Raw genomic sequence first — 15,842 nt, 5'->3', positions numbered from 1 at the left:
GTCAAGAACTTGGTGTCTTTACATTTATTAACACAGGGTGATTGTGAAGTAATAATTTCCACTGCAAAGGTCACAAAACTCGAAGAAGTGACTTTTTTTTTTAAAGATTATTTTTAAGATGGACACAATATCTTTATTTATTTTTATGTGGTGCTGAGGATTGAACCCAGTGCCTCACATGTGCAAGGCAAGTGCTGTACCACTGAGCTATAACCCCAGCCCAAAGAAGTGACTTTTTCAGGTGAAACTTCTGTGGCCCCACAAGCTCCAAAATTTGAAAAATGCTCACGTCCAATGTTTTACAAATATTCAACAAAACCCTTCAATGTTAAAAATCTTCATTTGTGAAAAGAATACTATAGGGTCAAATGTTGAACTAAGTGCTCTTTTGTCATCTACTTGCACTAGAAAACTAGAGATGACAGAGGTGGGTAAAGTTTGAGTTGAAGCAAGAATGAGAGAACAAAGGAAAGGAGCTGGTTTTCAATGACATGGGTCCAATGTTAGAACAGGAAATTGGTCCTCCCCTTGCTATAGCCATATTAGACAATGCATGGGAAAGGGGTATAGGGATAAGGCTGAATTCTTGCCAGCTTTACATGATTCATGTGCCTGATGGTGGGAGACCTAACATTGGAGCAGGATCTGATTATCCTCAGCTATCTTTCAAAGCTGCCCTTGTGCATGATTTCATGGCAGGTATATAAGTGAGCTCCAGCAAAGTTACTTCTTTTGATGACACCAACAATAATCATAATATAGCAGAAAATTGACATGGTGTCCTAAGATTCTTTTCAAAAGGGCCCAAAGTCTATGAAAGCATTTAGGATGGCATTGACTTTATTTTAGGTCACTTATTAATTCTGCACAAATGTTGAAATGGGCCTGGTTTTTAAACTATTGTCTCTTAGCTGCAAATTCTCTTAGCTCACCTTTCTATACTTTCCTGTAGAATGCCATGGCACAGACCTACAATCTACAAGTTTCCTATGTTAGCTGGTGCTCCTAGGTTCCAGCAATGAAGGACCCTAGAGGGAGACTGGAAGGTGAAAGGGGAGAAGGGACTTCTTCCTCTCCATTTGCTTATAGTTCCTGTCACTGTTATCCAAGCCATTAGCAAGGACTCTTTGCGTCAGCAGGAGGTACTGAATTTAGCCTTGAGCTTCTTTTGGCATTGCCCCTCCTGGCAAACAACTAGCCTTATCAAATCCCTCCCAGAAGTAGCAGGACCAAAAGAAAAAAAAAAATAGTAGCATGATAGCCTCTTCTCAGGGGTCTGAGCTGTGGTTCCTCTGGTTCATTCCTCTGAGCTTCTGAGACTTGATAATCCAACTTTGATTACCCTTTTCCCTGGCCATAGGGGAGGTAGCTGCTCCATGTAGTTATCACCTCTGGGTTACTTCATGTTCCCTTTTTTCCTGTCCATCAACAGCCCAAATTAAATTTTCTCTGTTGTAATATCTTGTGATTTTTGTTTTCATGATTAATATGTCTCCAAATCTTCCTCCAAGAAATTCACAGTCACTAATTATAAGGTATCTGTACTTTGGGAAAATGTCAACATTTAGATTTTTCAAGGATTACTAGACATTGGCTCTCAATAGCAATTTTGCAAATTGAAGCACAGACAGAAAAAGATTTAAAGGGAGTAGGCTGAGAACAGAGCCCGAATGACATGAACTAAGAAATCTGGCATAATTGTAACTATAGTCCCAGAAGAAGAAAAGAGAGGGAATGAAGCAGGAAAAAAAAAATTCAGAGGCAGAAAAAATATTGACTATTCTTTTTCCAAATTTGATAAAAGAAAGAAAGGAGGAAAAAAGCAGAGAAAGAAAAAAAATAAGTTAAACCCACCAACTCAGAGATCCAGGGAACTAAGTAAACCCCAAGCAGCATAAATGCAAAGAGAAAAAACACCTAAAAAAAGTGTAACTGTTGATAACTGTATAACTACTATTATCAGTATGGCTGCTGATAAACAAAGATAAAGAAATAAAATCTTAAAAGCAACCAGAGAAAAACACATGATATAGGACAATAATGACAAGAATTACAATTAGCTTCTCAGTGGACACATTGGAGGCCAAAAAATAACAAAGTGACTTTTTTTTGGTTTTGTTTTTGGTAATACTGGAGATGGAACTGGGGCCTTTTTGCACATGAGACTAGCTCTCTATCAGTGAGCTACATCCTCAGTCCTGAGAAGTTTTAAAGGACTGAAAGAAAGCCCTTCAATGACTTTTCATTGTCCTTAGGATAAACATTAAGGTTCTTGACTTCCATAACCTATTGCTTACTATTCTAATCATCTTCTTCTCCAGCAAATAGTGTTGTTTAGTGCCTTTTATTAAGTAGAAAATCTTTCTTTTTGCCTAGTTAATTGTCTCACTAGCTTGATCACAATTTGTTCTCTTGTGTCTTAATGTCCTCCTTATATACATATATTGTTATTTATTGTTATAATAATGTCTACTTAAATCTCAATTTCTGACACTGGTGTGAGCACTTATAAGGTGCTTTAAGTGTTCTTTAGATATCCAGTACCTACTGTAGTCTCTACTACTGAGTGAACCCTTAACACATTTTTATTATATTAATTCCCATCAAAGCATAACAATGCTGAATCTAAAAATTAAATTTAGTACCAGAAGTCTGTAATTTCTATACCTTATAGTCCAGCCTTGCTAATTGGTATGTAGGACTTTTTTTGTCCTAAATACTTATGTCTGACAGTTATTCTCTCCAATTAGTTTTGACTATAAGCCCTCAATAATTTCCTGGGAAAGGTCTTGAGACATGAAGGTTCACTTTTCACTTCCTTGTTTTCTGTGATACTTTCTTTTGGGATTAATGAAGGAAGCTGTCTGCATGTCTTTATCTTAGACATTTGCTACCTACATCCAGTCCATAGGTCATCAATTTTTTTTTTTTTTTTTTTTTGTGTGTGTGTGTGGTACTGGAGATTGAGCCCAAACATCCTCTACTACTGAGTTGTATTTTCAGTCACTTTTTGATTTTGAGACAGGGTCTCACACAGTTGCCCAGGCTGGCTTTGAATATATGATCTTCTTGCCTTGGCCTCCTGAATCACTGGGGTCATAGGCATGTACCATCACACCTCGGTAGGTCATTGAGTTTTTTTTTTTTTAAAGAGAGAGAGAGAGAGAGAGAGAGAGAGAGAGAGAGAAATTTTTTTTTAATATTTATTTTTTAGTTTTCTGCGGACACAACATCTTTGTTTGTATGTGGTGCTGAGGATCGAACCCTGGCCGCACGCATGCCAGGCGAGCGCGCTACCGCTTGAGCCACATCCCCAGCCCAGGTCATTGAGTTTTGACCCAAGTTTGTTGTTGGTTAATTCTAGTTAGTCTCTGGTCCACTCAGCACTAATTAACAAGGATGATTCTTAAGCCACTTGCCTGTTTGGAAGCTGGGAAGATAAGAGTGTGTGAAACTAAGTCTCTTAGACAACTTCTATCCCATAAGAACACGACTTTATTTCTTCTAAGTGTAATTCAAATAAGACTTTCTATCTATCTTTTTAGTCTATGCTTCTCTCTTTCACTGTTTCCTTTTCTTCAACTCCTCTTGTGCATATATATATATAGTGTGTGTGTGTGTGTATGTGTGCTTGCGTGTGTGTGCACATGCACATCTGTCTTTTTGTTTTTGGCAGTACAGGGAATTGAGGGTCTAGCACATGCTAGGCAAGTGCTGAATCACTGAACTACACCCCCAGTTCTTTTCTTTTTTGGTTCTGGAGATTGAACCCAGAGGTGCCTTACCACTGAGCTACATTCCCAGCCCTCTTTTTAAATTTTGTGACAGGGTCTCGCTAAGTTGCTGAGGCTGGCTTTGAACTTATGATCCTCCTAACTCACCCTCCCAAGCCACTGGGATTACAGTTGTGTACCACTGTGCCCAGCCTCTAGTGTTTTTTAAAACAAAATATTTTATTTTGATAGGATCTCACCAAGTCCTGGTGACTGGCTCATTTGGAGCTGCTTTTTATTTTATTTTTTTTTTCTTTTATGGTGCTGAGGATCAAAACCACACCCTTGTGCAAGCTAGGCAAACACTCTACACTGAGACTCCACCCCATAGCCCCAAACATCTTTTATTGCTTAAATAGATGGCATATAATAGCCAACAGATCTGGATCAAAATCTTGTAAAGGGTCTACTTAGATCATTGGCTCCTTCAAAATACAGATTCTCTTCCAAAATAAAACCTAAATTTATGATTTACACATTTTTTTCTGGGTTAATTAGTGTGAAGTCAAGTATTGTATTTTATTTCTTGTTTTTTGTATTCATACCTTCTGCTTCCATCACTTGGTGAATCTGTAACTAGAATTGAAATTGACTCACGTTCTGCTACGTTCACTATTTTGGAGAAGTAGTTTTAACTTCTGGACAATGGTTTCTTCAAAATTGATAATAGTATCTCAACCCATAAACTTCATAAAGTGTATCAAGAAAACCATGTGTTAATTTGGGCTGCCATAACAAAATATCACAGGCTAGATGGCTTAAATGATAGGAATTTTATTTTCTCACAGTTAAGGAGGCTTGAAAGTCCAAGATCATGGTTGATTTTGGGTGAGGGCTTTCTTCCAGGCTTCAGAAGACTGTTTTCTCTCTGTGTTCTCACATGGTGGAGAACATGTCTGGTTCTTTATTTTTTTATTTTTAAAGACAGAAGTCTCTAATCCTATATGATTAGGTTATCATCCTTATGACCTTATTTAACCTTACTGGGTTTTTTTTTTGTACTAGAGAATGGAACCCAGAGGCTCTTAATCACTGAGCCACAACGCTAGACCCCTGGCTTCCCCTCCTTTTTTTTTTATACCAGGGATTGAACTCAAGAGCATTTGGCTACTGAGCCACATCTTCAGCCCTATTTTGTATTTTTATTTAGAGACAGGTCTGGTTGAGTTGCTTAGGGCCTGGCTAAGTTGCTGAGGCTGGCTTTGAACTCCCTATCCTCCTGCTTTAGCCTACTGAGCCGCTGAAATTACAGGCCAATGCCATTATGCCCTGCCCTAACCTTACATATCTTCTAAAGGTCTATAGCCAAATATAGTTTATCTCCAAATACAGTCATATTGGGGGTTAGGGCTTCAGCATATGAATTTTGCAGGGATACAATTCAGTCCATGGTAGATATGATAACCCTCAACTTCAAACCCTTAAATCCAAAATTCACAGGCATTATTCAATTTGGACACTAATGATGGAATGTAGACAGACAGTAGTTGCTTTCCATTTTTATAGTCTACTTGTCTCAGCAAATTTGAGACTAGGTAGGGGCCATAGTTAATCTGTGCTTTTCCTTGTGATCCTACATAAGGCAAGTTAACCACATATATCCATTAGCACGCAAGTGAATAGTTTTAAACACAGAAAACTGTGAACTTTTGAGACTTACAGTCAGGTCCAAGATCAAAAAGAAAAGAAAATATATTAATGCCTTCAACAAAAATATTGACCACGTGTCATGAATTGAGCACTGGGGAAAAGTGAACTGACATTGTTCCTGACTTAATGGAGTTTACAATCTAGGAAGGTCTACAGTTCAGATGGGGCAATACCTGTTCCTAGAAAGGTTCTTAACCCTGCAGGCTTCCCTGAACAGCGACACCTAAACTAAATCACAAAGATCTTTAGGAAGGAATGAGGCAGGTGTTTTTTTTTTTTTTTTGGTGGTAGTGGTGATGGGACTGTAGTAGTGGAGTGTGCGTGTGTCCATGGGGGGCGGGGGCAATTTACTGATGACCCAGCAGGTGGCTGGAGCCAGGCTGTTAAGAATGGGCAGATCAAGATCCGAGGGTAACAGTCCTTTTAACGGGGCTGTTAAGCTGAGAGTGGAAAACACGCACAAGGGCGCTTTGAGGACCCGTAGACTCAGTTATTTTAGTTGTGGCTCAAATTAAGCATAAGTCTTACATTTTTCCCCCTCTAGTTTTTCATTTCCAGGAGTTTGTTTTTCTTTGTCGCTCCCTCCCGCTACGAATCTTCAGCTGGGAGGATCCTGTTCAGGTGCACAAATCAGGAGGTAACCACCAAGGCAGTTAGGGCTGAACTCCGGACCGGACGCAGTCGGGTTTTGCTGTGGAGTTTCTGCAGCAGCGCTAAGCAGGAGCATTAAGGTCAGAGCCAGTGGGGTCGGGGAGGCAAACCGCTAGACACCACCAGGCCCAGGACTCCTCAACCTCTGTCTTTACCATAGCGCAGCCTCAGCTCCCTCAACATCCAGCACAGCACTTGATTGACAGGTAGGCTCGCCCAATCCCGGAGCGGCGCAGACCGCTGTCGCGTCGGGGACGGGGAAAGGGTGTACTGAGCGTATCAGATTGGGCCGGGAAATGGTTTCCTGCCTGCGCGGCCCCGCCCTCTCGCCGCGCGGCCCGCCCCTCTCCAGAGAGCTACGCGGCGGCGGAGCGCAGGCCTCGTGCCGTAACGGCCATCCCGGCGGCCGCGGCGGTGTCCCTGTGCCCTCCTCAAGTGACTGGAGCCGGCTGGGCTCGGCAGAGGGAAGGTGAGAGGGCCTTGCCGGCGAGCACACACAGTCTCTTCCGTCCCCCGTCGGTCCACACAGCCTGTTCTCGCTGCGTCGCTTCCTCTTCCCCGGCAGAGTTAGCCCCGGGGGCGCCGTCTGCGGGCGCGGAGCGGAGCCGGAGGGGGCGGGGAGGCCGCTCGGCGGAGGCTGGGCGTCTGCGCCGCGGTTCGGGGCGACCCCGCGGCCTCCCTCCTGCTCCCGGAACGCCGCCCCTGCGAGGCTGGAAGGTCGAGCGCGCGGTGCGCTGCCTCGGTGTTCCTCCTGAAAAAGTCTGGCTGCCAGCTGTGGCGTAACCCGAGGCCGGGAAGGTAGGGACGCGGTGGGGAAGGAAGGGCGCTCTCACCTCCAGCCCCGAGCCGGGGAGCCAGCGGTGCCCCGTGCGCGGTGGACGTCCGCGGGGCGCGCCCGCCGCCCCTCCCCCTCGCGCCCCCGGCCGTTATCCCTGTTCTGGTGGAAATCTGGGTGTTAACTTTCACGGGGAGGACCTGCTTTAGCTTTGTACGCGAGTTGCTTGGGCTTTGAGCTTTTGACATGAGTTGTGGCATGTCCGGTTTAAAAAAAAACATTTTTTTTTTTCGATAGGTTGGTTTTGTGCCCTCTTATATGTGTTTTCATACAAGTTAATTCGCCGTTTGAAGCTGGGGAGGCTGGGTTTTGTTTAAAACTGAGAACCATAAGGTAGGCGCTCCGTTAATGTCGAACTCGTGAACTGAAATCATCTGAAAATAATTCTACCCATTACATTAGGTAAGAATCCTTAAGAGTTAGGAAAGAATGAGGTGAGGTTCAGAGAACTAACCTCATGATGGGAGGGGAGCAATGAAGCCCAATGTCTGGCTAAAAAGAGGGAGTGTTGCAAGAGGTCTTTATTTTTTAAAAATTTTTACTTTGATAACTTTATGACAAACCAACCATAACGATTTCTTAAAAACCTGGAAATCATTGTATCTAAAGTCTCAGCTTTCAGTGAGGTCACAAAGTAAGTGGGGAAATAACCCAAGAAGAAAGTTTTTTGGTAATTGTTAATAATGCTCAGTTCACATTCTGATAGTAACTCAACAATGCATTGGTTGATTAATACTACATTCATTTCATTTGTGGTGAAATTGATTTTCTTTGGGAAAGTTGGGATCTGGAGAATTTAGCTTAGTATCAATAAACATAGTTTGCTGAGTATTAAAGTCTGTTCTGCCTGTTTTCTCATATTAAATTTTAAAATATTTGCCTTATTTTTCTAAGTATTTTCAGGTTCCTGTAAATAAAACTGGAAATATACTGTCATGTTTTGGTACTTTATGCTTTCTGTTTTTCTTTTCTTTTTTTTTTTTAATACAATTGAGAGCTTTTTTATTTTTTATTTTTAGTTGTCAATGGACCTTCTTATTTATTTATATGTGGTGCTGAGAATCGAACTCGGTGCCTCACACATGCTAGGCTAGTGCTCTGCCACTGAGCCACAACCTCAGCCCTGAGAGCTTTCTTTCCAAAGTTTAGGAAGATTTGATGTGATTATTTTTGTAAACAGATCTCTTGTGAGAAAAACTTAATAAATTTAGTTACCTTGATAATATGGAAACATGCCAAAGTGTTCTTCAGCAACATTCGAAAATTAAATGATTATTTAGTTGATAAGTAAAATTGAAGAGAATTCTTGAAATAATTGAACATTGAAAAATTTTTTCTTAAGTACTTCGTGCTGTTTTAGGAAGACAACTGACAGGCTGAATATGGCATTTAAAGATAAATTAAGGCAGCAATTGGTTCTGAAAGATCCTTACTTTAACCTATATCAAAGTTGACTTAGTTACAGTTTATCTCCAAATACTGACTTAGACCTTTTTTCCTTTCAAAACATTCCATATGCTGATTGTTTTAGTGACATTGTATAACAGTATGCTTTTAGTTATCCAGACACACACCTTGGTTTCATCTCTAGCCACGTAACTTAATATTCACTTTGCTTTTTCTTCTTCATTTTCTTTATAATATATGTTTGGGTGGGATATGTAGGTTAATGGTAGAACACCTAGACAGCAAGTACAAGACTTAGTCCCCAGCACTGCAAATTTTAAAAAGAAAGATATACTTTTCTTCAACAAAATTTTTGCCCTATTTTAATTTTTGTCTCTGAATTGCGCACCAACTTTAACTGGATTTTCTGTCTGGCTTTTCTCAACTATGTCATGACTGCTGCTAGATCTTAAAAAACAATGCTTTGAACACATCCCTCACTGTTAAGAAACCAGTGATATCTTTCTATTATCTACAGAGCACAGTTCAGAATTCATAGCCTTCTAACAATCTGTTCAAGACCTACTTTTCTAATGCCAGTACTATTTCTCTGTAGGAACTGTCCATTCTAACTAAAGTAATCATTCTGATTTGCTCTTTGTATTTCTCATATCTTTTGAAACTTTGAATATTGATGCATAGACTGCCTATTCTTTAAAAATAAAAATTTCCCCTTAAATTACCCAGGTTGCAAATGAAATAAAATTTTGTTGAAGTTACATTTTTGATATTTCAGTATAGCCTTCCAAGTGTTTCCTGTGATGTTGCTTTTCTTTGAACTCAAAATCCTTTTTTTAAATCATGTTTTTGTGTCTATTTGTATGATAGCATTATAGAACATTATTTCAGGAATGTTAGAAACCAACTTTTTGTTTTATAGATAGGGAAATTGAAATCCATATAGAATAACTGCACTAAAATTCATACATCTTGCTATGAGTATAAACTTAATCTCTTTATTCAAGTTTGGTGTATTTATAAAACTGTACTACTACTCATCTTTTGTAATGTTGTTTTGTATTGTTTACTTCACATTATTTTGTGTTGTAGGGCAGGGGAACCTTCATGACTTGCATTGTGAATTCATTATAAATTATTACAACCAATGTTTTCAAATCTACATACAACTTTTTCTTTATTATTTATATATGTGTATATATACATATATATTTTTGGGGGGTTACTAGAGATTGAACTTGGTGGTCTTTACCGCTGAGCTACATCCCCATCCCTTTTTATTTTTAAGACAAGGTCTCAATAAGTTACTTAGGGCTTTGCATTCCTGAGGCTAGCCTTGAACTTGTGATCCTCCTGTCTTAGCCTCCTGAGTCACTGGGATTACTGGTGAGGGCCAATGCACTTGGCTATATCTGTATTACAGTCTTGTTATCTGTGTTAAGAGCATTAGAGCATCAGCAAAAATAATACCGTCATCTCTGTAGTTGAGTCCTGTGATCCACTAAAAAGGGGATGAAATCTCTTTTTTTTTTTTTTTTTGTGGTGCTGGAGATTGAACCCAGGGCCTTGTGCATGCGAGTGAGGCAAGTGTTTTACCAGCTGAGCTATGCCCCAGCCCTGAAATTTAGTTTATTTATTTGAATTTCTTGGTAAAGAGAATGAGTCGGGGTCCTCAAAGGTAATACAGAAGGATTGGAATATTGCAGGTTTGGAGAAAACGTGGAGGGTTTTATCACACAATTAAAAATGATCTAGGTAGAGCTAGGTAGAGCTAGGTAGTACTAGCATTAGAAAAGCACTCTTCACATTTTGCTACTTTTTGTCATCTTGTTCATCTGTCAGGGACCATAAGTACACCTGTTGGTTGAGCAAAACATTCTAAAAGTCATGTTCCATTTTGGGGAGTTAGCTTTTATGTATTTTTTCCTCATATTTCCCCCTCTCTTAACTTTAGTTTCTGTTAATAGAGGCAGTGAGAGTTGTCTTGGTATTTTGCTTACATCTAAGTAACAAGAGTTGAATGGTGTAAAACCGCATAGAAAACTACTGGGCAAAATCTCTTAGGAGTGAATGTTTCCTCTTTTGGTCTGAGACAAGCTGTTTTTCACTTAGTTTTTGGTTGTTAATAATGATTAAAAAAATTTTTTTAGTTGTCAGTGGACCTTTATTTAATTAATTAATTTATTTATATGTGATGCTGAGGAATTGAACCCAGGGCCTCACACATGCCAGTGCTCTACTACTGAGCCATAACTCCAACCCTTAATGATTTGTTTTTGTTTAAATAAATTACCACCTAAAATAAACAGTTGAAATACCAATTCTCTTGTTCATTTTTTCTAAGTTATACTTAACGGATTGGCAAACTGGATTTGAGTATGATATGAAGGATTTCTGCTTTTATTTAGAAAGACCAATTGAGTAAAGCAAACAGAATATATGGAAATTTTTCAAAGAACTGTGCTTTTCAAGAACATTTTTTAAAAAAGAGTCAGTCTTTTCTTCCTAAGATTTCAGCAAACATTCCCCAAATCAATATGCTCTGCACTTTTTAAGTATTTCAACTGTAATGCAAAGACATTAGTTTACTAGGATATTGGAAAATATTCCTTGAAAATGGTCGATCAGCTTGGTCTAGTGGCACAAGCCTGTGATCCTAGTGACATGGGCTACCAAGATGGGAAGATGGAAAATTCCAGGTCAGCCTGCACAATGTAGTGAGACATAGTTCAAAATACAAAATTTTAAAAAGGACTGGGGGTGTAGCTCAATCCTGTGAGGAGAAAACATTTAAAAAAAATAATAATAAGGCTTGATCACTTCCAGGTACTACTGTTTTGTTTTTTGTTTTTTGTTTTTTTTTTTGGCTGTGCTAGGTATCAAACTCAGGGTCTTATGTATGCTAGACAAGTTCTCTGTCATAGAATTACATCCCAGTTCTGTTATTGAATAAGGGGAAAAAATGGAAACATTTAGACTATTTCTTATACAACCCACCCCCATCCCAATAACTTGACTTGCTGCCCTATAAATAAATTACAATATATTCATCCAACAGAATACTATCATCAGTGAAAAAGAACTGCACCCAACATCATGGCTGAAGGTCATAAACACCATGCTGAGCTTTCTAGTCAGTTACTTTTGCTTTCTGTGTTTGTTTTCATTTCCTTTCCATGTCCTTAGGGAAAGCCCTATAAGGCCTCTCATGATACAGCTTTTGCTGATTTCTAGGTTGTTTCTCTAGCCATTCTCCCTTTTCTTTTTAGGGCCTTGACTAGCCAAGCTCTTTTTTGCCTTGGAGCCAGTGAACATACTTTTCCCTTTGGCCAGATGGTTCTCTTTGGTTAATTGGTATTAAGTTTGGCTGCTAGAAACAGGAATACGCCAAATAACAATTTTGCTTTTATGCCAGAAAAATCCAGGGTTGGCATGACATTAATTTATTGAATTTTATTTCCATGTGCGCGTGTGTGGGTGTGTGTATGCATGTGTGTATGTATGTTTTGCTATTTTAACTAGTTCTGAAATAAAGATCTTTGGTATAAGGCTTTAAACATTTTTCCTTTTTTTAAAAAAAATATATTCCTATTGTATTCAATTGAAAAATTTAATTTTTTTTATTACATGTAAACTTATTTAAATGTATACCTCAATGAATTTTCCTATTTGTAGACAATCATATAACCCATGGTCCAGATCAAGACATAGAGTGTATCTGGTCTCTACATCCTACCCTCTCCTAATCAGTATTCCTTATCTTTCTCTCAGAGATAATCACTCTTCTGACTTTTATCACTATAAATTATTTTTGCTTGAACTTAATATAAGTAGAACCATACACACACACTCTTGTGGTTGGCTGTTTTTGCCCAACATGGTGTTTATGACTTTCAGCCATGATGTTGGGTGTAACAGTAGTTCTTTTTCACTGATGATAGTATTCTGTTGGATAAATATACTATAATTAAAAAATATATACCAGTGATGGATATTTGGTTTGTTTCAGGTTTTTAGCTATTGTGAATAATGCTGTTACAAGTTTTTTAGTGGACATACTTCTTTCCGTCCTCCTGTTCTCAGGGCTTCCTGCGTAATCCGCAAGCAAGCCCTCTACCACTGAGGCTTTATTTCTTTTGGGTATGTATACTTGGGAATAGAATTGATCTCTTCTTATGTCCTTATCCAGCAGTTTTTGAACCTACTTGAACCGCCCTTTATGGTTGATACATTGGAGCTTTCTGGAATTTTTCCAATTAACATAAAATTTATTCTTGTCTTTTTTTGTTTAGCTCTTCATTGGTAGAATATATCAAGCAGTAGCAGTAAATTCCTGTGAAAGAGTCAGATCTTATATCACTGAAATCTTTGTTGTTTTTGTATTTCTACTTGATTTGGTTGGATAACAGATTCTGAGTTGAAAATAATTTTCCTTGAGAATTCTGAAGGCATTACTTCATTCTTTTCTAACTCATCATCCATCTGGGAATTCTGAAGACATTCTGATTCTTGATCATAAATTTCTTTTTCCTTTCTGGAATTTTGTATTTCTTGTATTCTGAAATTTCATGAGGTTGTGACTTGGTATACACCTATTTTTTAAGTTTCTTCTAACTAGTTATACACGACAGTAGAATGCATTTTGACCGTCATACACAAATAGAGTATAACTGGTATACATCTATATTTAATGTGTTTTCTTGGATGTTTGTTGTCTCTTCTAAATCTGTGAAATTATGTTCTTTTGCCGCAGTCCGGCTGCAGCAAAATAACTGGGGGGGGGGGGTGATGAACAACTTGTGTACATTGATATAGCAGGAGTGGGAGCCGTTTATGGGGTATATACACATTCCACACAGCTTATCTAATTAACATAAACTAGATACAGCAGTCAATCAATAAGGAATCTCCACACTTAATGGCTCGCTGGCGTTACTTCCCTCTCGCAAAATGCCAGGCGCCATCTTGACTTGTTTACAGACTCTAACATTCTTTAGTTCTGACAAAATTTTTTTGAATTATTTCATTGACAGTTATTTATTTTCTCACAGTTTTGGAGGCTAGAAGTCCAAGGTGTAATCAGGATTAGTTTCTGTTGAAGCGTCTCCTTGGTTTTTCTGTGGGGAAAAATCTGGTTTAAGGTTCTTCTCCTTGAGCTCATTTAATGTTAGTTACCTTCTCCTCAAAAGCTCTGTCTCCCCATACAGTCACAGTGGGGGTTAAAGTTGCAACTTAAGAATTTGGAGGAAGACAGGATTGTAACAGTGATTCTGCTTTTGTTTCTTTTTCTGAAATTTGTCATTTATTTGCATCTCTTAGACCAGTTTTCTAATTTTCTTTTTTCTTCTCTGTTTTATCTCCCAGTTTTGGCTGTTTGGAAGATGGCCTTTATTTTCTAAACGTTCTACTGAATTTTTTATTTTTGCAGTCAAGATTTTGATTTCCCAAGATATCTCTCTCTCTCTCTCTCTCTCTCTCTCTCTTTTTGTTCTCTGAAAAATTCCTTTCAGTATAACAGCCTGTGCTTTTTCATGGATACAGTATCTTCTCTGATTTCAGAGGCTATAAGTGACTATTTATTTTTGGTGTTACTGGAGATAGAGCCCAGGGGCTCTCTACCACTGAGCTACGTCCTTAGCCCTTTTTTATTTTTATTTTTCATTCTTCTTTAAATGTTGTTAAATTACCCAGGCTGGCCTCAAACTTTTGCATCCTGCTGCCTCACCCTCCCAAATCACTGGGATTACAACACATCCAGCCATTTTTATTTTTTATTTTGAGACAGGGTTTCACTAAATTGCCCACACACTGGCCTCAAACTTGAGATCTTTCTGCCTCAGCCTCCTGAGTTGCTGGGATTATAGGCCTGAGCTACTACACATGACTTAAACAGCTTATTAAAGAAAATAAACAAACACCCCCCCACCCCCCCAATTTTTTTTTTTTTTTACCTCCTTGCAGACTGTTCCTTGTAAATTTTTTTTCTTCCATTTCCTTTTGTCTTTCTTATGTTTAAGGCTTTAGATGTGAATAACTCTTGGGTGATTAGTAACTAAAAAGCCTACTAATTGGAATTTACTGACTTTGAACTTCATGGCATGATATTCTAAAATGAGCAGTTTTTTGGAGGAAAAAACCTGTTGTCTGAGAGGTATTTCCTTTTGGGCCATGCACATGTAGGAAAACTTAAATTTACCTTAGGACTGAAGATTGACTCTCGTGTGTGTGTGTGTCTGTCGGGGGGGGGGGGGTTGGTGTGTTTGGTATGTTTGGAGTTAGGGAGTGTATTTCTCTTTCCCCCATATTTGATAAGGTACACAGACATCAAATGTATCTGATGACCTCTTCTTCTGGGATTCTTTTTTTTTTTCCCCCTTGGAGCTGGGTACCTGGGATTAAACTCAGGGGCACTCAACCACTGAGCCATATCCTTAGCCCTTTTTTGTATTTTTATTTAAAGATAGGTTCTCCCTATTATTTAGTGTCTTGCTGTTGCTGAGGCTGGCTTTGAACTCGCTGTTTTGTGTCAGCCTCCCAAACTGCTGGGATTACAGGCATGTGCCACTGTGCCAGGTTTACTTCTGGGATTCTTAAACAAGAAATGGAAACACTTTTCAGAGAATAAACCATTAGACTTCTTAGTGAGGTAGGGTAGATAACAGGTAGATTTGAGAAACTTAAGTATTCAACTGCTTCTCAGACTGCTTTTACCCAGTCTTCAAATATTTGGCTCCCTCTTCCATTTTTAGCTGGTGAGGTGGTACACACATGTAATTCCAGCAGTTTAGGAGGCTGAGGCAGGAGGATCTCGAGTTCAAAACCAGCTTCAGCATAAGCTAGGTGCTAAGGTAACTCAGTGAGACCCTGTCTCTAAATAAAATACAAAAACAGGCTGGGGTTGTGACTCAGTGGTCTAGTGCCCCTGAATTAAATCCCTGGTACCAACCCCCCATGGTGGTGGGGAGGAGAGTACTGTGTTCTGCCAGTTCCTGAATCTTTTGAGAATTTTAGGGCATAAATTGGGTTTTCCATTCTTAGTTTAGGTTTCACCTTTCTGAAATTTTCTAAACAATTTAGTTACCAATTGTCCACCTGTCATTTAGCTTCTGAAACTTTGTTGCTTAAAAAAAAAGTTTTAAAGGATTGTTAAAGAAGAATATGTGACAGACTGTGTGGCACCACAGAAAGTTTAAAATATGTACTATCTGGTTGTTTATATAAAAAAGTTTTGCCCACTTTGTGCTTGTTAGACAGTTTCTGTTTTCAAATAAAGCTGTTTCTAGACTGCTACTTTTCTTCCTACAAAGAAACTGAAGTTTATAAACTTAGAATTTCCTGAGGCTATTTAATTTAGGGTATGTCATGAAAATTATGAGTAAGAATTGGTAGGATATTACTACATCATCAAAGAGATGAGATACTTATTTAATGGAAAATTTATTTAAATTTTTTCTTATTTTGCTGCGTATGGTTGTGCACTCCTGTAATCCTGGCTACTCAAACCGAGGCAGGAGGATTGCCTGCTTGAG

General features: G+C 38.8%; 1 protein-coding gene across 5 annotated transcripts in view; it reads left to right on the top strand.

Annotated features, from left to right (window-relative positions):
* The first annotated feature begins 6,406 nt into the window (after positions 1 to 6,406).
* Positions 6,407 to 15,842, top strand: part of Nck1 (NCK adaptor protein 1) — an 83,933-nt gene continuing 74,497 nt past the window's right edge. For 2 of the 5 annotated variants that reach the window (XM_058574912.1, XM_058574911.1), the window contains exon 1: positions 6,416 to 6,543. The gene's annotated coding sequence lies outside the window, so the exon portion shown is untranslated. Of the gene's footprint in view, positions 6,544 to 6,736; positions 6,873 to 15,842 lie in introns of those variants that run through there. The other 3 variants (XM_046431389.2, XM_046431390.2, XM_046431391.2) reach the window with 3 other exon arrangements.

This window comes from Marmota monax, unplaced genomic scaffold (assembly GCF_021218885.2).
Source record: "Marmota monax isolate L192 unplaced genomic scaffold, Marmota_monax_Labrador192_F-V1.1 WCK01_AAM20220418_F8-fsc00022, whole genome shotgun sequence".
Classification (NCBI taxonomy): Eukaryota; Metazoa; Chordata; class Mammalia; order Rodentia; family Sciuridae; genus Marmota; species Marmota monax.
The sequence above is the reverse complement of the archived record's forward strand: the minus strand, read 5'-3'. Positions and strand labels throughout refer to the sequence as shown.